Here is a 27,779-nt window from a genome sequence, read left to right as displayed (position 1 = left end):
CCCCTTCCCAGAGTGAGGACCAAAGTCAAAGTCACGTGCCCATCAGAAACCCAAAGTCCTTTTCTGGATCATGTGCCAAGTACTACGGCCCCAGTGCTCCCTATCCCAACTACCCACGCTTATTTGTAAGGCCTGTGCACAAGTTCCTTCCACACACTCCAAGGGAGACAATCCTCAATATAGAATTCCGAGGCCCACAGGGTGAAGGGTGAATCCAGTGTGTATCCAGAATTGGTGGGTTCTTGGTCTCACTGACTTCAAGAATTAAGCCACGGACTCTCAGAGTGAGCATTACAGTTCTTAAACATGGGGTGTCTGGAGCTTCTTCTGGTGGGTTCGTGCTCTCACTGTAAAGAGTGAACCTGCAGATCTTTGTGGTGAGTGTTACAGATCTTAAAAGCAATGCATCTGGAGCTTTTCGTTCCTTCCAGTAGGTTCGTGGTCTCGCTAGCTTCAGGAGTGAGACTGCAGACCTTCACGGTATTACAGCTCATAAAAGCAGTGTGGACCCAAACAGCTATGAACCCAAAAAGTAAGCAGCAGCAAGATTTACTGTAAACAGCCAAAGACCATAGACCGCAACCCGAGCAGGTTGCCGCTAATAAGCTCGGGAAGCCTGCTTTTATTCCCTTGTCTGGCCCCACCCACATTCTGCTGATTGGTCCATTTTACAGAGAGCTGATTGGTCTATTTTACAGAGAGCTGATTGGTCCGTTTTGACAGAGTGCTGATTGGGGCGCTTACAATCCTTGAGCAAGACACAGAGTCACACAGTGCTAGTCCTCCAAGTCTCCACTAGGTTAGCTAGATACAGAGTGCTGATTGGTGCACATAGGATCCTCCAGCTAGATATAAAAGTTCTCCCCATCCAGTTCAGGAGCCCAGCTGGCTTCACCCAGTGGATTCTGCACCAGGGCTGAGGCAGAGCTGCCCACCATTTCCGAGTTCCGCCTGCACTCTTCAGCCCTTGGGTTGTCCATGGGATGGGGCGCCACGGAGCAGCGGATGGCACCCGTCGGGGAGGCTCAGGCCGCGCGGGAGCCTACCGCAGGGGGAGGAGCTCAGACACCTCGGGCTGCAGGTTCTGAGCCCTGCCCCGCCGGAAGGTAGCCAAACCCGGCGAGATTTTGAGTGCAGCGCCGGCAGGCCGGCACCACCGCCGCAGCTGTTGGCCCGGGTGATAAGCCCCTCACTGCCCTGGGCTGGCGGTGCCGGCCGGCCGCTCCGTGTGCGGGGCCCGCCAAGCCCACGTGCGCCCGCGCACGCCGTAACTCACACTGGCCCGCGAGCGCAGCACGCAGCCCGGGTTCCCGCCCGCGCCTCTCCCTCCACACCTCCCGGCAAGCAGAGGGAGGGGGCTCTGGCCTCAGCCAGCCCAGAGAGTGGCTCCCACGGTGAGCGCCGCCAGTGGACGCTGAGGCCGAGGAGGCGCTGAGAGTGAGGGCTGCTAGCACTTTGTCACCTGTCCCAGTGGACATACAGAACATGCTGTCCACAAGCATGACGACTAGATTCCTGCTCCCACTCACACTGTCTGGTCAGGCGTGGAAGTTGGCTAAGAATCTGAAAACTCAAAATTCAAACCTGCCCTTCAAGATGGTTATAAAGGTGTATTTGTCAGAACAGAAAAATTTCCAAACATGTTTTGACATTTTTGTTTGATTTATAACTTCTAAATATTTACATACAGAGTATGTGGTCCTGCATTCACATTCTAGCCCCGGGCACCACAAATGTTAGGGGCAGGACTGCCCATCGGAGAAACTAAGGCTCAGGGCAGCTGACTTGCCTGAGGGCACAGGGCTAGGAGCTGGAAGAGCTAGAACCCAAACCCAGTTCTTCACAATCCAAGCGTCATTACATAGGGTGAACCCCTCCCTCACTTTAACCACTTAAGAGCACTTGTGTGTGTGCTTCCCCGCCGTGATTACAGAAATCCTGGAGGATCCCAAGAGGTGAGGCCATGGAACCAGGAACAGCCCATCCTCTCTCCTTGCACCCTGTGTTTTCTCCTCAATACCAGAGCAGCCAAATGTGATCCTAGGTGATCCTAAGCCCAGATGGTCGCTGTGCAAGTGCACACCTGTACATCCCCATAGTGTAGAGAGAATCTATGCTAGAAGTAAACAAGCAGCGGCACATGCCTCAGGAACCGCACAAGACGAAGCCTGAGGCTTCTGAACACACATCTTTTTACAGCTCTAAACCCAGAAGTGCATTAGTGTTCTTGCAAAACAGGCTGTGCGGCAGTTTTAAAAGCCCAGCTATAATACCTTCATAAGACCTGTACTTACAGGGACCCTTTCATCCAGGAAATTCAAAGTACTTTACAAGCTCAGAGTCATTCATCCAAACACTCCAGGGAAGTATGCAGGTGGCCTAGGTTAGACTCATTGACGAAGAAACTGAGGCAACCTGACAGCCTTAAGTACCAGTCTTTAAAACGGTCTTTGCTTCTTGAAAATGAGTAGCTTTAAACATGCACAAAAAACATGCCACCGATAGAGGAGGAAAAAGAGATTTGCACTATTTTTGTAGATATTAAATTGAATGTAACAAAATTAAATACTATAGTCATAGAAATCTATGCCTTGGTGTAGCTTTCCAAATGAGCCATGAAAATTTATGCTCTGTCCACTACAAATGGCTTGTTAAATTTGAGATACTATCGCCTTTCAAAATGCAAATTCCATAATCACAAATTTTAAGACAGAAATTTCATTTTTTTCCCCCCCAAATGGAATCAGGCTTTTACACCTTTAGCCAGAAAGCACTTAGCAAAGGTGATTAGCATATTCTCTCTGGACTAGATGGAATCAATATCAAGCCAGGGAGATTAGCTTCATTTGATTTTTAGTGGGAGGTAAATGGCCCCGGGGAAGTATGTCTGAGAGGAGTGGAGGAAGAGTCCTTTCATAAATAAGGGAGGTTAGGAGTTCAGGAAGAACAGAACATATAAAGTAGCCATTTTTGTTATCTTAATATAATCCAAATAAATGTTTGGACTGAATACATATATTTGAAAGTTATATTCATAGAAATAACCAACATTCAGTGAGTTATCATTTTGTTCTAACCACTGTACTTCCTGCTTATAAATAACCCATTTTATAGGCAAAACAAACAAAAAAGCCTCAGAAAAATTAATAGATCCATCTCAAAACAGTTTACCATGGAGTTAGAAAAATATTCGCTCATGTATTCAATAAGGCAACTACATAGAATCTGAAATATGAAAATATATATAAATTTCTCCCTGGGAGTTCATACTCTAGTAGAGAAATATGCAGGTAAAACAATTTTCCAAAAGGCATGTTCAAGGCACCATGGCAATGCAGTGGCAGCAGAATTAACTGAGGGTCTAGGGCAAGGAATATGAAGGATTTTGCAGACAGGATGTCCATTTCAACAGGCAGATCAAAGGAGAAAGGAATTCTAGACTGATGACAATGGCTTATGTGAATGCATGAAGACATAAGAGAACCTAATCTAGGTCTCTGGGGTCATCTGGCATGACTAGAGAGAATGAGGATGCATAAGAACAGGTACTAAAAGTTAATCCTGGGCTGGATAAGTGTGCATAGGTAGGAAATTAGATATTAAGAATTAATTATTCAGCCGGTGCAGTGGCTCACGCCTGTAACCCTAACACTTTGGGAGGCCCAGGCAGGCGAATCACCTGAGGTTGGGAGTTCGAGACCACCCTGACCAAAATGGAGAAAACCCGTCTCTACTAAAAATACAAAGTTAGCTGGGTGCAGTGGCACATGCCTGTAATCTCAGCTACTCGGGAGGCTGAGAGGGAGAATCGCTTGAACCCGGGAGGTGGAGATTGCAGTGAGCTGAGATCACGCCATTGCACTTCAGCCTGGGCAACAAGAGCAAAACTCTATCTCAAAAAAAAAAAAAAAAAAAAAAAAAAAAAAAAAAAAAAAAAAAAAAAAAAAAAAGAATTAATTACTTTTGCAATTGTGTATATCTTATCCGCCCAACAAGCTATGTCTCCTTGATGGGAAAAAAATCTCCCCTTGGACTCTAGTAGAACAGTTTACGCCTAAAATGGTTTAATCTAAATCTCCGATTGCTATTACTTCTTCATCACCATCATCAGAGCTAGCACTTAGACAATGGCTACAGGCATCACTATTAGCTCTTTATGTATAATAACCTATTTAAATCTTGAAAGAGCCCAGTGAGGTAAACTGTATTACCAGCACCATTCTACAGAGGAGCTGAGGCACAGGAATGTGCCTAGAACACACATCTGCCAAATCACACTGTATGGAATTTATGTCCCAAAACACACACAAAACTGAAGTGCAAAATTATGTTACAGAATTTTCTGACTCCTTAATTATCAATTCTCTTCCCTCCCATCCCACACACTCCCATAGTCATAAGCAAATGTCATAGACTTGCCAGGAGATGACTAATAAGCTCACCAACACTTCTTCTCAGCCATCACACAGTATCTGCCACTTTCCTCCTCTCCTGTTCGGTCCCATCCAGTGATATCCGCCAATGAGAACCAGTGTCAAAAGTTCTAATGGTCAAGGTATTAATTTAGCTGCTGAGCTCCCAATGAGGTCACTTCCCAAGGCTGCACAAGCCACTTTCTCTGCTACTGCCAACCCTATCCCTGATGTAGTTACTGATGCCACTTAACATACTCAATGTGGCACACAGATTTTGGTAAATCAGTTATCTGGAGATTTTGCTTTCACTTTTAACACAGCCCAGTCTCCCTATGTTTCCAACATGATTCTGTTCCATTGGAAAGTAATCCACGTGATTGGCAGCATGCTTCCCTTGGAATCCTCTTTCCGTCTATTAACACATTTTTCAACTTTGGTTTACATAAACATCCCTCCATTCGATTGTGAGCTCCTTTGGGCAAGCCTTAAAGAGGTACATAAACTTTCATAAACAAATTGCTAGTAGGCATTCAGCTTGTTGAATGAATGAGTCGAGCATTAATGTTCTAACTCCCCTGTAAGCTCTTTGAGACTGTACAAGCTTCTATTCACTTTTCTGTTTCTCAGTTTCTTTTGTTTTTTTGTTTGTTTGTTTGTTTGTTTTTTGAGACGGAGTCTTGCTCTGTCGCCCAGGCTGGAGTGCAGTGGTGCGATCTCGGCTCACTGCAAGCTCCACTCCCCGGGTTCAAGCCATTCTCCTGCCTCAGCCTCCCGAGTAGCTGGGACTACAGGCGCCCACCACCACGCCCGGCTAATTTTTTTATTTTTAGTAGAGATGGGGTTTCACCGTGTTAGCCAGGATGGTCTCGATCTCCTGACCTCGTGATCTGCCTGCCTTAGCCTCCCAAAGTGCTGGGATTACAGGTGTGAGCCACCACGCCCGGCCTGTTTCTCAGTTTCTTGTTTGTAAAATGAATTAATAAGAGCATGAGCTTCAAAGGGTTTCTGTGAAGATCTGTAAAGCAGTTAAAATGGTACATAGCCTACAATAAGCATCTAATAAATGTTAGTCACCATCTATATCTATATACTTAACAGCTACTTATTGTTTTGTATAAGATGTGAACAAAAGTTCTCTGAAAAGGAATTTGGAGGAAAGAGACTTTATTTCAGTGAACTGGAGAAATTTGTTTAAAAGGAAGGTGCATTCCAGAGAACAGAAAGAGGATTTGGGTTTTATAGCAAATGTTCCCATCCAGGTTTCCAATCGAGTCTGTTAATTCAAAGATCTGAAACTTGTTTAGTTTCTATTGGTTGACACAAGTGAGTGCTGTTGATTGGTTGATACAGCTGAGCCCTGATTGGTCAATATAGCTGAGCTTTGATTAGTTGCTTCAGATGAGCTCTCAAAGTCCCAAAGTTAAAAAGATGCGGGGTTTTCCAGGGTTTTGGTGAACTCAGAGTATGTGTGGGGCCTCAAGTCAGCAAATGGCTGCTTGACTCTATGTTAAATCTAGGCCCACTTTAGCCACTTGGGATCCATCTTGAAAAATTGGCTTTTTCAGGTTCTCGTTTTTTCACAGACATAACCAGTGTCTATTTGTGCTTTGGATATTTCTGTTCAATTCAACTGTCTTCCTATAGAACGAGGACTTTCCCAGAGGTACTTCAGACAGTCATGAAAACAAACTCCTGGAGACCAAAACACCAGACCTCCAGACGTGTCCAGACTGATCTGAATTCAAGAGTATGAGTGAGCAAAGATAAGGCCAAAGGCATAATACCAGGTACAACCAAAGGCACATTTTCCACGTGAACTTAAAACGATCAACTTGGCCGGGCGCGGTGGCCCAAGCCTGTAATCCCAGCACTTTGGGAGGCCAAGACGGGCGGATCACGAGGTCAGGAGATTGAAATCATCCTGGCTAACACGGTGAAACCCCGTCTCTACTAAAAAATACGAAAAACTAGCCAGGCGAGGTGGCGGGTGCCTGTAGTCCCAGCTACTCGGGAGGCTGAGACAGGAGAATGGCGTAAACCCGGGAGGCGGAGCTTGCAGTGAGCTGAGATCGGGCCACTGCACTCCAGCCTGGGCGACAGGGCGAGACTCCGTCTCAAAAAAAAAAAAATCAACTAAAAAGAGAAGACATGCCTATGGCCATGGATGGGCTATGCTTCTGGGTGGCAATACACAGCATACAACTGACCCAAGTGCCATTCCTACCTACCTGATAAATGGCTGTCAAGAATTATGGCAGTGGGCTGCTCTGCATTTTGGTTGACACACCAACATAAATCCGACTAATATTAGACTGTGTGACCTCACCCTAGGACCCGAGCCAGAGGTTTCACTTGAGATCTCGGAAGTTATCAGATCTGGAAAGTGTTTCAGTTGCTTTCTCTTTTAGTCCATTTTAAGCAAAACAAAAGGCAGCACGGACCCAAAGAGGCAAGAAGGTAAAACCAGAAATTGTCTATACTCCATTACCCCAAATTACCTGATGATGAATAAATATTCATTGTTCCATGGTTTCCATAAAAAGTAAACACCTATTAAAAAAGACCTGATTTTCGTCATGCCTTTAATCTCTTCCTTTTCGCTTATATCAGAGAGAGAATATTCATGCTTCCTGACCAAAAGATATGCCTCTAATACAACCTTAGACAAACTCTGACCCAAACCCTGATTCGGTGTTCTTTTTTCTTTTTAATTGAGACAGAGTCTCACTCTGTCGCCCAGGCTGGAGTGCAATGGCTCGATCTCGGCTCACCACAATCTCTGCCTCCCAAGTTCAAGCGATTCTCCTGCCTCAGCCTCCCAAGTAGCTGGGTTTACAGGCACGTGCCATCACACCCAGCTAATTTTTTTATTTTTAGTAGAGACGGGGTTTTGCCATGTTAGCCAGGCTGGTCTCAAACTCTTGACCTCAGGTGATCCGCCCACCTCAGCCTCCCCAAAGTGCTGGGATTACAGGCGCCACCCACCCGGCCATTATATTCTTTTGCTTTCACTCCTCAGTCAGTCCACTGCAATCCCTTAACCAAGACTCAGCCCGGAACATACCACTGCACTCCTCCCAGTAGGCCTTAGTGGAAACGCTGAAATTACACTGACGTTAGAGGTGCCGTCCTGATATTTGTTGGCTGAATGATCTCAGTTGAATTTCTTCACCTCTCCAGGCCTCAGTTTCTACATCTATAACCGGAAGTTGATCTCTGCAGCCTCCTTACCACCCAAATTCTCACAAGGGTCATTAGCCCATAGGTTTCCAGGTGTGTGGTGAAGCACAGAATGCTGAGAATCCACACCCCACTCTTAGCATATGGATGAAGAAGTTCTAAGGAAGCACATGTGTTGGAGGGCAGGGGGAGCTGCCTGGGTAAAAAATACCAAGACAACTGAATATGGGAGAAAAACACTTCTCTCGTCCCCAACTGAAATTGAAAATTGTTTGAATGTGTGCAAGCACAAAGAATAGCTGTCAGGGAGCCCAGTGGTGTGAAGAAAATCTGAAATCATCCCTCTCTATCAGTACAGAGCATCTTTGTATCCTTGTATCTGCTGTAACTGGAAATGGAGAATTAGGCAGATGGAGTGTTTTTAAGGGACTGGACAATTTATTAGGTGCTATAAAACATAAGCAATCAATAAATAATATTTCAATTGATTTCAACATCTTTCCACTGGTTCTCTTTGGGAAATTTCAAGCTGACGCCAAAATGTTCCACTCTGCTCTCTGCTGCTCATTTAGTGAATGTGTATTGCTCATGTGTCAATACACAAATTTAGAAGCTCAGAACAGTAGAGACCACCAATATGGCCGCCCAGCATTGAAGAATGTAATCACTCAATGTTTCAGGATCTACCCGTCAAACACTGACAGCTCACAATCAATCTAAGAAGTTACTTTGTAAAACTGACTCTTTTTCTCCCTTGATTTTGAGACCTAGAAATCTGTATTGCTTGACTTTCCTGGAAAATTTCGAGATTCACACTTCACTTTCAACTTTGTGGATTGAGCTTTGTCTTTTAAAGACAATAGTGAATGGTTTTGTACTGGCCATTAAGTCTGCTTTTAAGAGTAGTTTAGGTATTCTTTGCAAAGAGGCGTCTGTTATTTCCATCATGTTATTTTATTTTCAATTTTTCCTTTTTCCCTTCCATTTTAAATCCCCCCTCGGTGGTGTGCCTAAGTGCTCAGGTAATACACATACAAATGCTTCAACAGACAGATGGGTAAGTACCATCTCATGGTGCCCATACTTCTTAGTGAAAAAAGTACCCAAAACAGTGTGCAGTAATTCCATCCCCTCAAGTGCTATAATAATCCCTGCAGATGGTAGTTCTGCAACTAAAACTGCAGCACAATGGGTATATAAATTAGGGCTACCAATAATGCTTGACAATACAATGAAGTAAGTATTCTAATATTCCCATTTCTACTACACACATTACATAAAACCAGAAAAATTACTTTTAAGACAAGTAGCGAAATAAAACTTGCTAAAACGTTTTGCAAAGTCAGTGCTACATTCTCATCTTTTTCCACATGTGATTTTCATATAACTGAGTGTATACTCCAAACAGAAAATTTTCTTAAGCTGTAGATCTCATCAGCTTTGTAGGTTAGTCTCTATGAGCACAGGATACCTGAAAGCTGGTTAATGAATAATATTTCAGAAATCTTTACTAACATGCTAATCACAATTGGATAGCTCTCATTTAATTCTTAAAAAAAAAAAAAAACATAAGTATTATTATTATCCTCATCTTCTAGCTGAGGAAATTAAAGCAGAAAGAGGTTAAATGATTTAGTTAAGGTCACATCACTAGTGGCAACAGAACTGGGATTTAAACCTGGGAATTTGGCTCCCAAGCACTTAGCTACTATATAACATTGCCCTGGTAGTAGTACTAGAGTCCTTAATTTCACAGGGGTAGGGGAGGAGACTCATATACTTGCCTTAGAAAACATCTCATTATAATGCCAGACCAACACAGATCCCGTCCAGTGAGATCTGCCTACAGAAATACCTAGAGGACCTAGACCTAAACTTAATAGATTCCTTTGCCTATGGGATATACTTCCGGCACAAAGTCCAGAAGCAAGGCCAGGACCCCTGTGAATTACGAGGATCAGTGGGAGCCCATGGCTGTCTGCCTCCTTGTTTACCTGCTTTTAGTTATCCGGAGATATTGTGTCTCCTGAACTGTGCACATATGAAAAAATGTCAAGGTCATCAATATTTACCTCTCATGAACCCAAAGGTCCCATTAAAAGGGTACCAGTTATTTATGGGAATGTTTTAGTCACCTGGCACAGATGGGAGAGGAGGAAGAGCTTGGAACTATTCACATTTTATCGTAATCTCTAATATAAGAAGTCTACTGCCACCACCAAAGTCAAAGCTGAAATTAATATTTGTAACATAAAAGTATCATGGGTGCTACTCAGTTTTCATGAATCTAACGTCACCAACAAGAACAAGTCGGAAGATCCCGTCACATCCGGCGCAACAGGAAAGCTCTGCACAGCATGCAATTCCGAAGTGATGATGATATACTAAATGCCAGATACAGCATTCAGATTCTTGTCCTTTTTTTACTTTTTCAAGTATGAAGTTCTTGTTCTTTGTTACTTTTTTTAAGTATGAACACAGGCTAGTCGTTTTGTGTACATTCCACCCCACCCTAAAAATGTTGCTGTATTTATCATCACACTTCTTTTTTTTTTTTTTTTTCTTGAGACAGTGTCTCACTTTGTCACCCAGACTGGCGTGCAATCTTGGCTCACTGCAGCCTCGACCTCCCAAGCTCAAGTGATCCTCCCACCTCACCCTACAGAGAACCTGGAACCACAGGCACGCATCACCACATCCAACTAATTTTTTTATTATTTGCAGAGGCGAGGTCTCATTAGGCTGCACAGGCTGGTCTCAAACTCCTGGGCTCAAGTGATCCACCTGCCTCAGCATCCCAGAGTGCTAGGATTATAAGTGTGAGACACCACTGCACCCAGCCAACACTCCTAATTCTTTTTTTTTTTTTTTTTTTTGAGGCAGAGTCTTGCTGTGTCACCCAGACTGGAGTGCGGTGGTGCAATCTCAGCTCACTGCAACCTCTGCCTCCTGGGTTCAAGTGTTCTCCTACTTCAGCCTTCCAAGTAACTGGGACTACATGTGCACGCCACCACGCCCAGCTAACTTTTGTATTTTTAGTAAAGACAGAGTTTCACCATGTTGGCCAGGATGGTCTCGATCTCTTGACCTCTTGATCCACCCGCCTCGGCCATCCAAAGTGCTGGGATTATAGGCATTGAGCCACTGCCCCCAGCCCACTCCCAATTCTTGATAATTCTTTAACTTTGTAAAAAGAAACTGAGTTCTACAAATAGGCCACTAAGTTTCTCTGATGTCTCAATATAAGAATATCAACAGCAGAAAGCATGGAGGAAAGATGTATAAAATTTAGCAGGGTGTCTGCATGATGTAACCAGGACTGACATACTAACATTTTTAATGACAATCTCCACTGGATGTAGTGGCTCACATTTGCCAGCCATGGTGTCTCACTCCTGTAATCCCAGCACTTTGGGAGGCTGAGGTGGGTAGATCACCTGAAGTCAGGAGTTCGAGACCAGCCTGGCCAACATAGTAAAACCCCATCTCTACTAAAAATACAAAAATTAGCCAGGCATGGTGGCGGGCGCCTATAATCCCAGCTACTTGGGAAGCTGAGGCAGGAGAATCAGTTGAACCCAGGGGGTGGGGTGGCAGAGGTTGCCGTGAGCCGAGATCATGCCACTGCACTCCAGCCCGGGTAACAACAGCGAAACTCCGTCTCAAACAAAAAAACCAAAGAAAGAAAGAAAGAAAGGGAGAGAAGGAGGGAGGGAGGGAGGGAGGAGAAGGAGGGAGGGAGGGAGGGAGGGAGGGAGGAAGGAAGGAAGGAAGGAAGGAAGGAAGGAAGGAAGGAAGGAAGGAAGGAAGGAAGGAAGGAAGGAAGGAAGGAAGGAAGGAAGGAAGGAAGGAAGGAAATCTCCATGGGAAAAAAAAACAAAAACAGGACAACTCTGAAGACTCTCCTGCTTGCAATTAAGAGGTATACCCAGAAAGTATCAAAAGTTGTATTCTTCCAGTTGAAATCTTGTCAATTTCATCTTCCTGTTTTGATTACTGGTCTCCTGAAAAGGGGCCTGTGGTATTACAAATTATCCCATTACTCACTCCTCTCAGGTAACTCTGCTGGAAAGGGAAAGAAGTAAATCTTGGAGTCCTGCACTTCCATCCGTTAATCATATCCATGCATGCCCTCAAAAGCAGTAAATCACCGTCTTTCACTGTATTGCCATGATTCACACCTAAAACAGGGCAGAGAAGACAGGTACTCAGAAATGCCATGCCCAGAAAAAAGGTATCTTAATACACTAAAAACGACGACACTTAGGCACACCGGTATTGCTTCTTCTCAAAAAGACATCACACCAGCAAGTATAGTTTATCATTCTAATTAAGGGTCATCAGCCGTGTTAAAGGCAAATTTTATAGACCAAAGCTTTCCAAACAGAACATTTTAGGACTCAGTACCCTTTCCAAGCTCTATTAAAACCAAACATCTATATCATGTTAACCCACTTGGGCAGCACGACTTTAATTAGTAAAATTAGCCCTGTTGTTTGGCCAACTTTCCTCTTATAAACTCTGCAAGGCAGAAACATGGCCAATCATGTGTTTTAAGATGCTACCTAATTATATAAAAGCACTCGTCAAACTTTACATAGAAGTTTAAAAATCAAAACATATCATTAATCCGGAAGAAAAAAATATTTGAGGTTACCTCATTTTGTAAGATTATGTGCTCATTTACTACATGAGGAAAAAGGGCTTCTGATAGTCAACCGCCTTCTTTTAATTTAATTACCAGAAAATGCAAACTGTTTTCAGGTTTACCTGAATGTTATCAGTTTGAGTGGATTTTGCTATTCAATACACAATTGCCCTGCTTCCACTGGTCTTGTTAAGAAGAGGCAGTAACAGAAGCCCACACTCGGTATTTTTAAGCATATTTAAAATCTCTCTAGCTGGGGAGATAAGAACACCTCCCTCTTGCCAAGCAAATGCCAACAGCCAACAGAACAAGGCCAAATGATAGAAAACACCTCCTGCAGATTTTACTCAACTTTTTCGTTGAGCTTGCACCATCATTATCAGCTGCCCTTCACAACTGCCAGCCTGTTCCATTAAACTTGCTATCAACTCAATATCAGCAGGATAACAGTACAATGGTCTCCCAGCTCCTAGATTTGGGAGACTGATGAGTGGATGCTAATGAGGTCTCTGCCTGCAAGATGTATTTTTTATATTTGATTCCCTGACCTTAATTTTTACATCATTCAAAAATCTGGAACTAAAGCTCACATTGGGTACAGAAATGACGCTTCTTCAGCAAGAACCAGACCTGGCTGACAGTCTGTTTCTTTAACTGCCTTTCAGCAAAATGGCCGACTCAAGGATTAGGCTCTGAAATGGCTGAGAACAGGGATTTGTAAGACAAAGAATGACACATATTTCTGACAGCTGTGAATATATACATAGAAGAGAAGTATCTTTTAAATAAAAGCCATTGTGGTACATTTAAATGGAATAATGTAATTGAAAATAGATTTAAAAAAAAAGAAAATGAACTCAATGCTACCACATTTTTAAGGATGTTTTCATTTTTTTTTAATTGATTTTAAAGGGCTTTGTAATAAGATTATATGCCCTACATTGCAGTACCAAAAGCTCTTTGACTGCATATAAATGACTGTGGTCTGCTCAACTTTCAACACAGGATTTTCTTATCCAGACTCCATCACCACTATATTTTTTAAAAGGCATCTCCTTTGAATTTTGGGTTGTGCTGTGGAAACCTACAACTCATAATGCCTTCGCCTAAATGTACAGGCACACACAAAAATTATTCTTTTTCCCCAATAAGCCTCTGCTAATTGATATCTGCCATTCATATTAAAGTACATGGATATAATATGTTCCTAATAAAAGGAATACACCTTGATGCACATTCCACCACAGAACATGAGGCCCTGAGGTTACTTCAACCTTAACAGTGCCATGAATTACTTTTTGGATGACAGATTTTTTTTTTTTTAATCCCATGTGTTATGTTTTAGCTCCAGCTTTGAAACTGTGCAAATGGAAGGAAAACTATCTTAGTAAACATTCCCCTATCATCAGGTTTAAGAGAATTTTATTTCTAGTTTTAAGGAACAATATAAAATAAACCACAGAGGCTGGTGTCTGTCAGATATGAAGTGTCCAAAGATTAAACCACAGTGACCTATCTCTCTGCATTGTGTTCCAGGGTCACCTAAATACGAATATGGGGATGACGCCTTAAATACAAATACGGGGATGACGCCTTAAATACGAATATGGGGACGATGCTAAAAATGTAGATGTCAGACAGCTTCATATCAGACTTTTAAAATGATCTTTGGGAAATCTAAAAGTCTTATGCTATCCTAAAACAGCAAATACTGACATCCACTTTTTGTCTTTTTTTTTTTTTTTTTAAGTGTAATACCAGTAAACCACATTCAAGGTCAGAAAAAGTCTACTTGGCCACCTGAATAACTCTGCCATATTTGGTATTCAAAATTAAAAAGTGGAGACTTAAAAGTGGTAGTTACATGCTGGATTTCTTTGAAAACTTAAAATTGGAGCAGGAAAAAAACCAAAATAAGGACAACTCATTTAATGGCATTTGGTCAGCTCACTTGTTAAATATACACCGATTTATATACACAGTCAAAAAATAGCACAAGTTAACAGAATGACTAATGTTGTAATGAGACACCTTTATTGAGTCATTATGTATATAAGAAACAGTCCCAAAATTGTGGAGCCTGCCTCAAGTAGGCTGAGGTAACTGAGTATTGGTAAGATAGTGAAATATATGAAGAGACATGCATATAGAGAGAAATGCAGTCAGCAAAATGTCACTAAATTATACCCTTAAATCTGTCTTGCCTTTAAAATGCATCCCCATCAGACAGGCATTCACCCACTCCAGAGAACACAACCAGAAAGGGAGCTTCAAGTCTGCAACCCAAATGACAGCCCAGGAGTTTGTGGGTTTTATAAATGGCGGTTCGAGATTTAGGTTTTGTTTCTCCGCATAAGTAAAGTACCCATGGAAATGTTGTCCTGACACTACAGAATCACAGAAAAAAAGATTTATAGACTGAGTGGTTTACCAATTTCTTTTGATCAAAAGCAGTTAGAGGAGCAACTAGGTCAGATGTCCCTTCTACCTGCCACTTGATTATCTGTAGGGAAACATAAAGCTGGTTTTATTGATTTATCAGGAAATGTTTCTCATATCAAGTTCAGCACTGAATAGTGACCCATAGATATTCAATTTCAATTAGAAAGTAACAGTCCCCCAAAACATAAAACCATTATTTCCAATGCCACAATTTTAAGGGGGAAATTTGGAGGAGAACAATAAGACAAAAATCGTACAAATACAAAAAGGACTGATGTTATTAGGGAGCAGAGGAGGAACTGATTTTCATTACCCTAAGGGTATTATTGCTTAATAAGCTCAGACTATAAAACTAGCGTACCTCTAGGAGTTTTGTGTTCCAGGTACCAATATGAGTTTACCAGTCAAAGGCAGCCTCTTCTGAAAATTATCATGGTTTACTGATGAGTATTTGTATCAATGTCTTAGGGAGACACAGATAGAGATGTGTGTGTGTGTGTATGTGTAATTTATGTTATAATGTGTATGTATGTGTAATTTATGTTATAATGTGTGTGTGTGTGTGTATATATATATATAAGCCCACCATTGATGTTGTAAATGACTCAAGAACTATATATGGAAACCATAAATATGTTTCTATATCTCTGTTTAGCTGGCTAAGAAGAAGCTCTCAGAGCTGAAAAGTTCTAAGAGGCAACTTGTTATACCAGAGCCCTAAATCTATAAATCTTATAGCTGACATTTCCCAACCTGGGGCAATAACAGATTAGAGGATGAGGAGGGGCACTTCTATTCTTAAGGACATAACTGGCAGCTGCTGGGCTTATTTGGAATCCTTGGCTCAGGAAAACTTGTTTATGCATTTGGTGTATTCATATACTTTGCCTATTTGCTAGGCTTAACACCAATAAGATGGCTGAACATTTGCTGTTGTCCATTTGTTGACTCACAACAACTCAAGGTTTAAATGCCACATAAAAAGAACCTGACCAGCTGGGAGGAGGCGTCAAGGACTTGATGAAATAGAACAAAGTCTTGTCTTCATTTTTCTCTGGAAAAAGTCAAAAAGCAAATATTGTCTAATAATTCTAAGAGCCCTTTTATTTATCCTCTCGTTACAAAAACTAGCATATACTCCTGGCATGTGTCAATAGATGGTCACAACTGGTACTCAAAAATCAGGTGCTTTAGGTAAAGGGGCCAATATTGAATCTCAAGTTAAATTAAGCTGCTGTTTTGTATACATTTTTGTGATGAGCTTGATATGCTTCTAGATGGTAAATACAGTCTCTCAAAACAAAAACCACATAATCAAAATAAAAACCTTACATTACTGAAGGCCAGAAACACCATGAGAAACAGTTTTAGTATTGTCTTCAAGCATAATAATTAATTAAATAAGACTTCATGTATTTACTAGGAAAATGCCTCAATCTGGTACACTTCATATAGGGACAGAAAAGTCTAAGTGATTCTAATCAAAATGTTTTCAAATCTGTCTTATTTTATGATCAATAGGAAAATAACAATTACATATCTTCCACAGTTGTCACACAAATATTAAATAAATGTCTTAATTACCTCTTTACTTCATTTATATTCTCAGAGATACACAAGTATTTGGCCAAAAGAGAGTAACAGACTTTACAAATTAATCAATTAATTTGAATTGTTCCTTCTAAAAGACATTTTGCTTTTATATTGCCATACAAAAGACTATCATTTCTTAAACTATTACTTTGTACCTACTTAATTCCTACTAATGTGGCTACGTGGGAAGCGGGATTTCTCCAAATATATTTGTTTTCATTAAACAAATGTCCAACAACTTTCAGAATTAACAAATGGACTAGCGGACCCAAATGAATGCCAGCTAAATAAGCAATTAACCTGGGAACACAAACAACCCCCAATCTACTAAATTCGGAACATTCTCAGATTATAGCCAAATGCCAAACTCATTCATCTTAGCAAGTCAGTGTGCCAAGACTTTCTGGATCAAGACAAGCACAATCTCAGGAGCTTTCTTTACCTTCTCTCACTTTAAGAGGTATCAACAAATTAGATATGTATCAATTCATAAAAAAAGTTCGTTAGAATGTGACCAGTATTGGCCCTTTCCTGCTCTAATATTTAATGAAAACCTCTAAAGTTGAGTCATAGAAAACTCTGCATTTTTAAAACAATTCTGAGGCCAGGTGCGGTGAGTCACGCCTGTAATCCCAGAACTTTGGGAGGCAAGGCAGGTGGATCACGAGGTCCGGAAATCAAGGCCATCCTGGCTAATACGGTGAAACCCCATCTCTACTAAAAAATACAAAAAAACTTGCCGGGCGTGGTGGTGGGGGCCTGTAGTGCCAGCTACTCGGGAGGCTGAGGCAGAAGAATGGGGTGAACCCAGGAGGCGGAGCTTGCAGTGAGCCAAGATCCTGCCATTGCACTCCAGCCTGAGCGACAGAGCGAAGACTCTGTCTCAAAAAAGAAAAAAACAAACAAAAAAAACAATTCTTACTACTGAATGTATTTCAGTAAGTCTGCTTGTCTAAAGACTCAAATCCCCACCATAGCTTGGTCTCTTAGGTATCAAAGCCCCTTGATAAAATACGTAGCTATTAAACCTTTAGCATAAATTTACTTCATACAGGAAATCTATTGGCCAAGGCTCAAAGGACAAAATCAATTGAACAGGTAAACTGTGGTAGGAGAGGGAAGCAGAGGAAAAGTTCTATTTAGGGAGAAAAGTTTGTAATCAGTGTGAACTGGGCCACCAAATGCAGTGGGAAGATGGAGGAAACAAGAGATAAAAGTCCAGGGAAAATCTGCCAGACCAGACAGAACTTGAGTCCATTCTGAAGTAGAAAATGTTGGGATTGCCAGGCACGGTGGCTCATGCCTGTAATCCCAGCACTTTGGGAAGCCAAGGCAGGCGGATCACCGGAGGTCAGGAGTTCGAGACCAGCCTGAACATGGAGAAACCCCATCTCTAGTAAAAACACAAAATCAGCCAGGCGTGGTGGCGCATCCCTGTAATCTCAGCTACTAGGGAGGCTGAGGCAGGAGAATTGCTTGAACCCGGGAGGCAGGGGTTACGGTGAGCCGAGATTGCACCACTGCACTCCAGCCTGGGCAACAAGAGGGAAACTCCGTCTCAAAAGACAAAAAAACAAAACAGAAGAAAGAAAAAAACAAGAAAAGGTTGGGATCTGGTTTCCAGTATCTCAAGGTTTGTTTTTTCATAATCTGCACTGCCAGTCAAGTAAAACCAACACACACTGGCTGAAGAAGCAAAGTCTTGCTTCCTGGTCTTATCTGGAATTCTATCTTCTCTCCCTCCATGCCCTGGGTACCTGTCAGCCCCCAATGCCCCCTTCCCCTGCCTATAATCACTGGGATCTTCTTTCTAATTGCTCTGGATTTGTTTTGGGTTTTTTTCCTATTCTTTTCTCCCATTCTTTCATAAAATTTCAGAAAGAAGAAATAAAAATCCTTTGCCCAGGCGAGCCACAAGCTTTTAAAAATCCCCATCTGCCGAAAATATTTACATTTAGGGAAAGTGTTGCTCTGTTTACTTCAGAGACCGCACAGATATTTGAACAAGGGGAAAAACAATCCTGGTCTATTGATTCTGAGTCTAGGCTTTATCCACCAGGACCAGTTGTTTCTCACAAGTTATTATTCTGAAAAAGTCAGTTCTATTTAGGTTTTTAAACCAACATTTAAAAACCTACCAAGACAAAAAAATACTTGCCTTTTGAGTGTGATGACATTCAGTCAGAACTGGAAGAATAGGTTGAGCGTAAGTTCAGACCTGGCCTCCATCTTGCTACGTGTCCAAAGAGCATTTAACATTTTAATATAAAATGGCAGCAGGGTGCAGTGGCTCACGCCTATAATCCCAGCACTTTGGAAGGCCAAGGTGGGCAGATCACCTGAGGTCAGGAGTTCAAGGCCAGCCTGGCTATCATAGTGAAACCCTGTTTTACTAAAAATACAAAAATTAGCCAGACATGGTAGTGGGCACCTGTAATCCCGGCTGCTGGGGAGGCTGAGGCACAAGAATCACTGGAACCTGGGAGGCAGACGTTGCAGTGAGCCGAGATCATGCTACTGAGCTCCAGCCTAGGTAACTGAGCGAGACTCTGTCTCGAAAATAAAATAAAATAGGTCAGGCGTGGTGGCTCAGGCCTGTGATCCCAACACTTTGGGAGGCCGAGGGAGGCAGATCATGAGAGCAAGAGTTCGAGACCAGCCTGGCCAACATGGTGAAACCCTGTCTCTACTAAAAATACAAAAATTAGCCAGGCATGGTGGCGCACGCCTGTAGTCCCAGCTACTCGGGAGGCTGAGGCAGAAGAATCACTTGAACCTGGGAGGCGGAGGCTGCAGTGAGCCGAGATCATACCACTGCACTCCAGCCTAGGCAGCAGAGCAAGACTCCATCTCAAAAAAACAAAATAGAATTAAATAAATAAGTAAAAAGGTAAAAGGCAAGACAATACATCAGCAGAATCCTGCCCCATTTTAACTGAGAAGCCTAAGTAATGTCTTGAAGTTTATGCTTCTGTGTTCAAAGGCCAAGCAGACTCTCCCAAACAAGAGGCCCCCATTCTCACACGAAGCGATTTACCTTCAGCATTGAGAGTCCCTTCTGGGACAGAGAATGTGAAGAGCGGGAGCTTTAGAAAGGCTGGTGGCAGTGATACCCAACATCCTTCACATAACTCAGCAGGCTGTTACTGTTCCTGCATCTAAAGGAACCAGGAGCTGGGTAAAAAAAATGTTCAAAGGAGTTGGGATGAGGCATACGGCCGAAGACAACCAGGGAAGGAGATCTGAAAGAGTGGGAGGTGACCCTGAGAATCTTGGGTGGAAGCAGCAGAACATGGGAGGTGTTCCCAAAACATTTGAATGAGGGAGAGGGCCACAGACTAGCATCTAGTTCCGGTGGGTGGAATCCATTATGATCACTAAGTAGGCCATAGAAAAAGGTGGCTGTAAAAATCTATTTTTCTGCGGGGCGCAGTGGCTCACGCCTGTAATCCCAGCACTTTTGGAGGCCGAGGAGGGCGGATCATGGGGTCAGGAGATCGAAGCAATCCTGGCTAGCACAGTGAAACCCTGTCTCTACAAAAAATACAAAAAAATTAGCCGGGGGTGGTAGCGGGGACCTATAGTCCAAGCTGCTCGGGAGGCTGAGGCGGGAGAATGGCGTGAACCCGGGAGGCGGAGCTTGCAGTGAGCTGAGATGGCACCACTGCACTCCAGCCTGGGAGACAGAGCAAAGCTCCGTCCCAAAAAAAAAATTCTCCTTTCCCCCTCCTTTCTTTGTTTTCATCTAGAAATGGCAGTCCCAGTCTACTGTGCACACAGTTCTGCATTAGCTTATTCACTATCGAGTCACCTAGGAGAAATCAAAGCTAATTTGTTCATAAAACCTAAAGAGAAGATGGACACTATGGCTCATGCCTATAATCCCAGCACTTTGGAAAGCGGCTGAAGCAGGAGGATCACTTGACGCCAGGAGTTCAAGACCAGCCTGGGGTACATAATGAGACCTCATCTCTACTGAAAATAAAAATAAATTAGCTGGGCTTAGTGGCATGCAACCGTGGTCCCAGCTACTGAGGAAGCTGGGGCGGGAGGACCCCCTGGACCCAGGAATTTGGGGCTATAGTGAGCTATGATTGTGCCACAGCACTCCAGCCTGGGCAACAGAAAGACTGTCTTAAGAAACATAAAAATAAACCTTGAGAGAGTTGAAGAGTAAATTGTGACATTACCATGCTCCCTCGCAGGTAAGTTATGAACTCTGCTCTGGTCTGAAGAAACTTCTGGAACATCAACTCTACTGGGTAATACGGTTCTACCTTTTTTTTTTTTTTTGAGACAGAGTCTCACTCTGTCATCAGGCTGGAGTGCAGTGGTGCAATTTCAGCTCACTGCAACCTCCACTTCGTGGCGATTCTACTGCCTCAGCCTCTCGAATGACTGGGATTACAGGCACGCGCCACTACGCCCAGCTAATTTTTGTATTTTGGGTAGAGACAGGGTTTCACCATGTTGGCCAGGATGGTCTCAATCTCCTGACCTCGTGATCCACCCGCCTCAGCCTCCCAAAGTGCTGGGATTACAGGTGTGAGCCACCGCACCTAGCCCAGTTCTCCCTTTTATCAGGCAAAGGACTTCTCTCTGGTCAGGCGCTGTGGCTCACGCCTGTAATCCCAGCACTTTGGGAGGCTGAGGTGGGCGGATCACGAGGTCAGGAGATTGAGACCATCCTGGCTAACACGGTGAAACTCTGTCTCTACTAAAAATACAAAAAAATTAGCTGGGCATGGTGGCGGGTGCCTGTAGTCCCAGCTACTCCGGAGGCTGAGGCAGGAGAATGGCATGAACCCAGAAGGCAGAGCTTGCACTGAGCGGATATCACACCACTGCACTCCAGCCTGCGTAACAGAGAGAGACTCCGTCTCAAAAAAAAAAGAACTTCTCTCTCTAGAGACTGGCAGAATAAATATAGTTTCTTTCTTGACAGGGTCTCACTCTTTTGCTGAGGTTGGAGGGCAGTGGTATAATCTCGGCCACTACAACCTCCGCCTCTCAGGTTCAAGTGATTCTTCTACCTCTCAGCCTGTCATGTAGCTGGGGTTACAGGCCTGCATCACCACGCCCAGATAATTTTTGTATTTTTAGTAGTGACGGGGTTTCACCATGTTGGCCAGGCTGGTCTCGAACTCCTGACCTCAAGTTATCTGCCTGCCTCGGCCTCCCAAAGTGCTAAGATTACAGCCATGAGCCATTGTGCCCAGCAATAAATGTAGTTCTTTCCCCAGTAGGTTTAGGAACAGCTACATTTTTCAAAATTGAATAAAGACAACCACAAGACACAGCATTAATTTTTGCTCTTCTGATGTCATTTCTTTAATGGTTTTTTTTTTTTTTTTTTTTTTGAAACAGTCTCGCTCTGTCACCCAGGCTGGAGTGTAATGGCACGATCTCAGCTGACTGCAACCTCCACCTCCCGGGTTCAAGCGATTCTCCTTCCTCAGCTTCCCAAGTAGGTGGGATTACAGGCACCTGCCACTACGCCTGGCTAACTTTTCTATTTTTAGTAGAGATGGGGTTTCAGATGCTGGCCAGGCTGGTCTTGAATGCCTGACCTCAGGTGATCCTCCCGCCTTGGCCTCCCAAAGTGCTGGGATTACAGGTGTGAGCCATGACGCCCGGCCTGATGTCATTTCCTACTGGGAAAAGGAGTAAGAATTAAATAGGACAACTGCCGGAAACACCAGGAATTAACCAGCCACAGCAGGGGATGGGGCCCATTCTCAGTTCCTAGATTCATCTAACCTTTGCAGTTAACTCACAGCAGGACTTCTGTAGTGGGCTCTTCAGCTATCTAGAGGCTTCCTGCCCCTCATTATCATCGCTCTACACAACACAAGGAAAAATAAATTGCACAGTAAAGCAAAATGTTTTGATATCCCAACACACTGAGAGACACACCTGAGGTCCTCTAGCAACTTAAATTTAAAAATGAACTGAAGACAGGACTTTCCCTTCTCTGTTGGAAAATACTGCCAGGAGCACAGTACTCTTGTGAATGGTCCTTCTATGTTCTAAAGGGAAAAATGCTTTTCTGTCTCTGAGCTCTGTCTCCAACCTGTGGTCTTGTAGATCTCTTCTGAGAACTTCCATCTCCCCTGCAAGATCCATTCTTGTGCTGGCCTGAAACCAGCCATGACTCACACACATGCAGACGAGTAAACATCACTAGTTTAAAAAAGAGAAATCGTTACTTATACACCCTTCTTCACAGAGCATTAGTCACAATAGCCAAAAGGTGGAAGCTGCCTAAATGTCAATCACTGGATGAATGGAAAAACAAAATGTGACATATACAAACAATGGAATATTATTCAGCCTTTAAAAAGAAAAGAAGTCTGATGCAGGCTACAACATGGATGAACCTGGAAGACATCATGCTAAGTGAAAGAAGCCAGTTACACAAAAACAAATATGGTGTGATTCCATCACAGGAAGTATACGGAGTACTGAAACTCAGAGACAGAAAAGGAGCATGGTGGTTGCCAGGAGCTGAGGGGAGCGGGAAATGGTGAGTTGTTGGTTAGTGGGTGTAGAATTTCAGTTTTGCAAGATGAAAGGTTCTGGAGATTGGTTGCATGACGATGTGAATATACTTAACACTGCTGAATGGTGTACTTAGAAATAGTAAAGATAGTAAGTTTCACATTGTTTTTTAATAACAATTAAAAATAAATAAAAAAGAGAAATACTTGCAAGCAAAAAAACTGGAATTGCTCTTTACATTACAATTGCATTTTTACTGTACTTCTTTTAAGATATCAATCTAATAAGAATCTACTGCATAGAACGGTGTTAATTTATTTGCTTCTCTCAAATAAGAGCTACTAGTATCATCCATCGTTTTACAGACAAGGAAATTGAGGCATGGAGTAAGTAAGTAAGTTTTGCAAAATCACACAATTACAAACTGAGGGAATTTGTCCCATATTTTGCCCTCCTTTATCTCATACATGCCCCTTCTCTTTCTAAAGAGTCTTAGAAGAGTCAGCTTTACTCCTTAACTTCCTGCAAACAGGCTTTCCTCCATACCACTCCCACTAATCAGTTCTCCTAAAGGTCACCAATTACCTCCGTATCACTGCTACTCGCTTTTGTAAGCTTATCTTCACTTGGCTTCTCTGTGGCATGTGATACAGCTGACCCACCCTTTCCTTCTGGAAATTATCTCTTCCCTCCGTTTTCTGGACACAATTCTTCCCAGTAATCCTTCTACTTGTCTGACCACTCCTTCCTTATCATGTTCTTAAGCAACACATTTTCTTCCCCAATTTCCACCCAAACGATGGCTATTTGATGACTAAATGAGCAATTAAGTAATATTTGCTGTAAACTTATTTCACGCATTGCCGAGGTTCTTTTGAAGTTTGCAGGTTCTAGAGCCTTCTGGATATAGGCTCTCTAGAGCTGTCACTTGAAAGTGAGGGTTCTATTTTATTTACTTTACACCTCTCAATGCCTACCACAGTGTAAACCTCACTCTTGTTGCCTAGGCTGGAGTGCAATGGGCCCATCTTGGCTCACTGCAACCTCCGCCTCCCAGGTTCGAGTGATTCTCCTGCCTCAGCCTCCCAAGTAGCTGGGCTTACAGGCGTACACCAACATGCTTGGCTAATTTTTGTATTTTTAGTAGAGACAGAGTTTGCCATGTTGGTCAAGTTGGTCTCGAAATCCTGACCTCAAGGGATCTACCCACCTCCGCCTCCCAAAGTGCTGAGATTACAGGTGTGAGCCACTGCAACCGGCCCCAATTTAATCTTAATATAACCAAATCCTCGCATTCAAACCTGCTTTTCCAGGTATATTCTTCCAGTTTTTACTGCCTAAAGCTCCCAAATTATTCAAATGGCAAGTTCACTCCAAGGCCAGTTAAGGGTCTAACATGGGCTCTGGATAATAGCTAAAACAGTAGAAAAATTGTTCCATTTCACTTACTGTGTAATTCTCAGATCCCTGTCAGGTCTCCCTGGCTTCGAACGGCCCTGAACTGTCTTATAGGAATGGCCACAGCCTCCTGCCCCTCCCGAGCAGTTGTGTCCCAACTGGCCTTTCTGCCTTCAGAGTGCCTCATCCCAATATGAAGCATTAAATGAGATTCAAACATTCCAACAATGTTCCTGCATCTTCTGATTCAATTAGTTGAGCTAAATATGTAAAACCCCCTAGTAAAAGAAAATTAGAGGAAGCTCAGAAGGTGTCTGCATGTTGGAGTCAGCTAAATTTTGATGAGTAAATTAAGTTAGCTATAGATTGCATTCACAAAATCTCACTCACTAGAAAGTTACACAACACCATTGTTTCATCCTTTGTTATCTTCCCTTGAAGACTTTGCTTTACCCACAGGCCTCTGTAAATGTTCTCCATCGCATCCTTTTTTTTGAATAATACGTTCTGAAGTCTACTTCTGATCCCTGACCTCATAGATGTTCTCCTATTAGTTCTATGCTCAGCATAATGGAATGTTAATAAGCTGTTATGACTTACTCTACAAAAATCAATGGTCTCAATCCTGCCGGGTAAATAAGCTACTTTGGTGAGCATGGCTATCCACACAGCATTAGGTACCATTTGGTAAGTCATAGCCTTCAAAGAACAAAAATTTATCCTAAAGAATTCAGAACTTTCATAAACTGACTTTTTGTTTGATTTAGGTATTGAGACTAATTTTCCACCTCCTTCTACATACCTGAAAAATAGCAAGGTGGCAGATCCTGACTAGCCTATAATATGGACAACATCCAAAATATTGCACAACACTGAAAAGATAAAATTTCAACAGAGAATGATGAGCACTGAGTTATGAATTTTGGGACACAGTTGGCTGGTACAAGAAAGGTTTTTGTTTTGTTTAAGTCTAGGAATAAAAGAACTATATAACAATAATCCCCTGGTAGATCAGACTAGGACACTGAAAAGGCACATGGTAGAATTCAACATCAATTTTTCATAAAAATTATCTTTCAACAAATGAAAGGTCATTCTTTGATAATAGAAGTGTGATGGTACATGAGACTGACCCAAGAAAGTATCAATTTTAAGATGCAGCAGATGTTTAAAAAGATCATCTTGCTTTGAAAGAATGAGAAAAGAAAAGCTTTTCCAAACTTCTGAGAGTTACAAAAAACATATTTTCTTTTTTCCTGGGGTTATCTTGGATTGGATGTGTATTCACAGTTAAGGTTGTTTCAGTGTTTTGTTTTGTTTAATACAACACATCTAACACATCTGTAAAATTATTACCAAGCCAGAAGCCTCTACCATTTTTTTTTTTTTTTTTTTTTTTTTTGAGATGGAGTTTCGCTCTTGTTGCCCAGGCTGGAGTGCAGTGGTATGATCTCGGCTCACCACAACCTCGACCTCCTGGGTTCAAGCGATTCTCCTGCCTCAGCCTCCCAAGTAGCTGGGATTACAGGCATGTGCCACCACGCCCGGCTAATTTTGTATTCTCAGTAGAGACGGGGTTTCTCCATGTTGGTCAGGCTGGTCTTGAACTCCTGACCTCAGGTGATCCACCCACCTTGGCCTCCCAAAATGCTAGGATTACCGGTGTGAGCCACTGCACTGGGCCTTTTTTTTTTTTTTTTTTTTTTTCTTTTTCTTTTTGAGACAAGAGTCTCACTCTGTCACCTGGGCTGGAGTGCAGTAGTACCATCTCAGCTCACTCCAGCCTCCGCCTCCTGGGATCAAGCAATTCTCCTGCCTCAGCCTCCTGAGTAGCTGGGATTACAGCCACCCGCCACTATGCCTGGCTAATTATTTATTTATTTATTTATTTATTTATTAGAGATGGGGTTTTACCATGTGGGCCAGGCTGGTCATGCACTCCTGACCTCAAGTGATCTGCCTGCCTCAGCCTCCCAAAGTGCTGGGATTACAGGCACCTGCCACCACGCCCAGCCTAATTTTTTGTATTTTTAGTAGAGATGGGGTTTCACCATGTTGGCCAGGCTGGTCTCAAACTCCTGACCTTGTGATTCACCCACCTCAGCCTCCCAAAGTGCTGAGATTACAGGCATGAGCCACTGTGCCTGCAAAGTCTCTACTTTCAAAGAGATGATTGCCTCTGCAAGTATCTCAAAGGGATTGGGGAAAGGAGTGTTTTTTTTTTTTTTTTTTTTTGAGACAAAGTCTAGCTCTTGTCGCCAGAGTGCAATGGCGCAATCTCAGCTCACTGCAACCTGCCATGGGTTTCAGGCAGTTCTCCTGCCTCAGCCTTCCAAGTAGCTGGGATTACAGATGCCTGCCACCATGCCCGGCTAATTTTTGTATTTTTAGTAGAGATGGGGTTTCACCATGTTGGCCAGGCTGGTCTCGAACGCCTTACCTCAGGCGATCCACCCGCCTCAGCCTCCCAAAGTGCTGGAATTGCAGGCATGAGCTACCGCGCCCAGCCAGGAGTGTTTTATCACAGTCTTACTTCAGAATTATCCCCTGCATAGGGATAATAAAAGCACAGACTGACTTTAATAGTCAATTTTATTACTGTTCTTTTTTTTATTTCAGACTGAGTCTCGCTCTGTCACCCAGGCTGGAGCGTGATCTCAGGCTCACTGCAACCTCTGCCTGCGGTATTCAAGCAATTCTCCTGCCTCAGCCTCCTCAGTAGCTGGGACTACAGGCACGCACCATCATGCCCGGCTAATTTTTGTATTTTTAATAGAGACAGGGTTGGTCAGGTTGGTCTCGAACTCCTGACTTCGTGATCCACCCACCTTGGCTGCCAAAAGTGCTGGGATTACAGGCATGAACCATCATGCGGGGTCTATTGTTCCTAAATTTCCTCCAGACAAAGAACTCTCTTATTGCCTGTGAAGAGAGCTAAGCACTCCCACTGCCCCCAACGCCCTTCGAAGAAGAACAGATTACATGGAACGTAATTGTCACCACCACCTCCATGAAGTCTTCCTGACTGCAATCCTTCCCCGCATCCAGGTCCCCACAACTCCTCACTTGTTAAACAATTGTCATTTGCTGTTTATTTTTTTTCTCCCTGCTCAATTTTGGGGTTCTTCAGGTCACATACCCTTAATGTACTTTTCCAATATTTCCAAATGCCTTGCAGAGTGCCTAAAGCACAACAGTCCCTCAACACGGTCATTAATTTAAGAAAAATCCATTGAGCATCTGTTCGTGACCAGGCCTTTATCTAGGCATTGGGGTTACAGCAGTGAACAAAACATATGGCAGCATGAACATGAGCTTCCATTCAAGTGGTGTCTACAAAAATGAATGAACACTAGAGCACCAACAACATCTTCTTGATGGGCTGGAAACTTTACTCAGTGAAACAAAAAGAAAACACGCACATGGCCAGCTTTTACATAATTCTTTCAAATTGTGAAAGTTAAGTCTAAGCCTGATTTGCAAGTGAAATTTAGAGTCCTAGAATTATCACTTGACACATGGATTTCCCTTTATCAATGATAAATGTCAAAGGACGAGCCAGAGCCCTTACATTTCCATCATACTACTATTAAGCCCACAAA

The 27,779-nt window shown here is 42.9% G+C and overlaps 1 long non-coding RNA gene across 26 annotated transcripts in view; it reads right to left on the bottom strand.

The window, feature by feature from the left end:
• Positions 1-27,779, bottom strand: part of LOC110743051 — a 553,234-nt gene that overhangs the window by 299,113 nt on the left and 226,342 nt on the right. For 24 of the 26 annotated variants that reach the window (XR_004184220.1, XR_004184216.1, XR_004184225.1 and 21 more), the window contains one exon: positions 11,643-11,776. The exons of the other annotated variants lie outside the window; for them this stretch is intronic. This is a non-coding gene — a long non-coding RNA (uncharacterized LOC110743051). The remainder of the gene's footprint in view (positions 1-11,642; positions 11,777-27,779) is intronic. 26 annotated transcript variants of the gene reach the window in all.

This window comes from Papio anubis, chromosome 6, assembly GCF_008728515.1.
Source record: "Papio anubis isolate 15944 chromosome 6, Panubis1.0, whole genome shotgun sequence".
Lineage (NCBI taxonomy): Eukaryota > Metazoa > Chordata > Mammalia > Primates > Cercopithecidae > Papio > Papio anubis.
The sequence above is the reverse complement of the archived record's forward strand: the minus strand, read 5'-3'. Positions and strand labels throughout refer to the sequence as shown.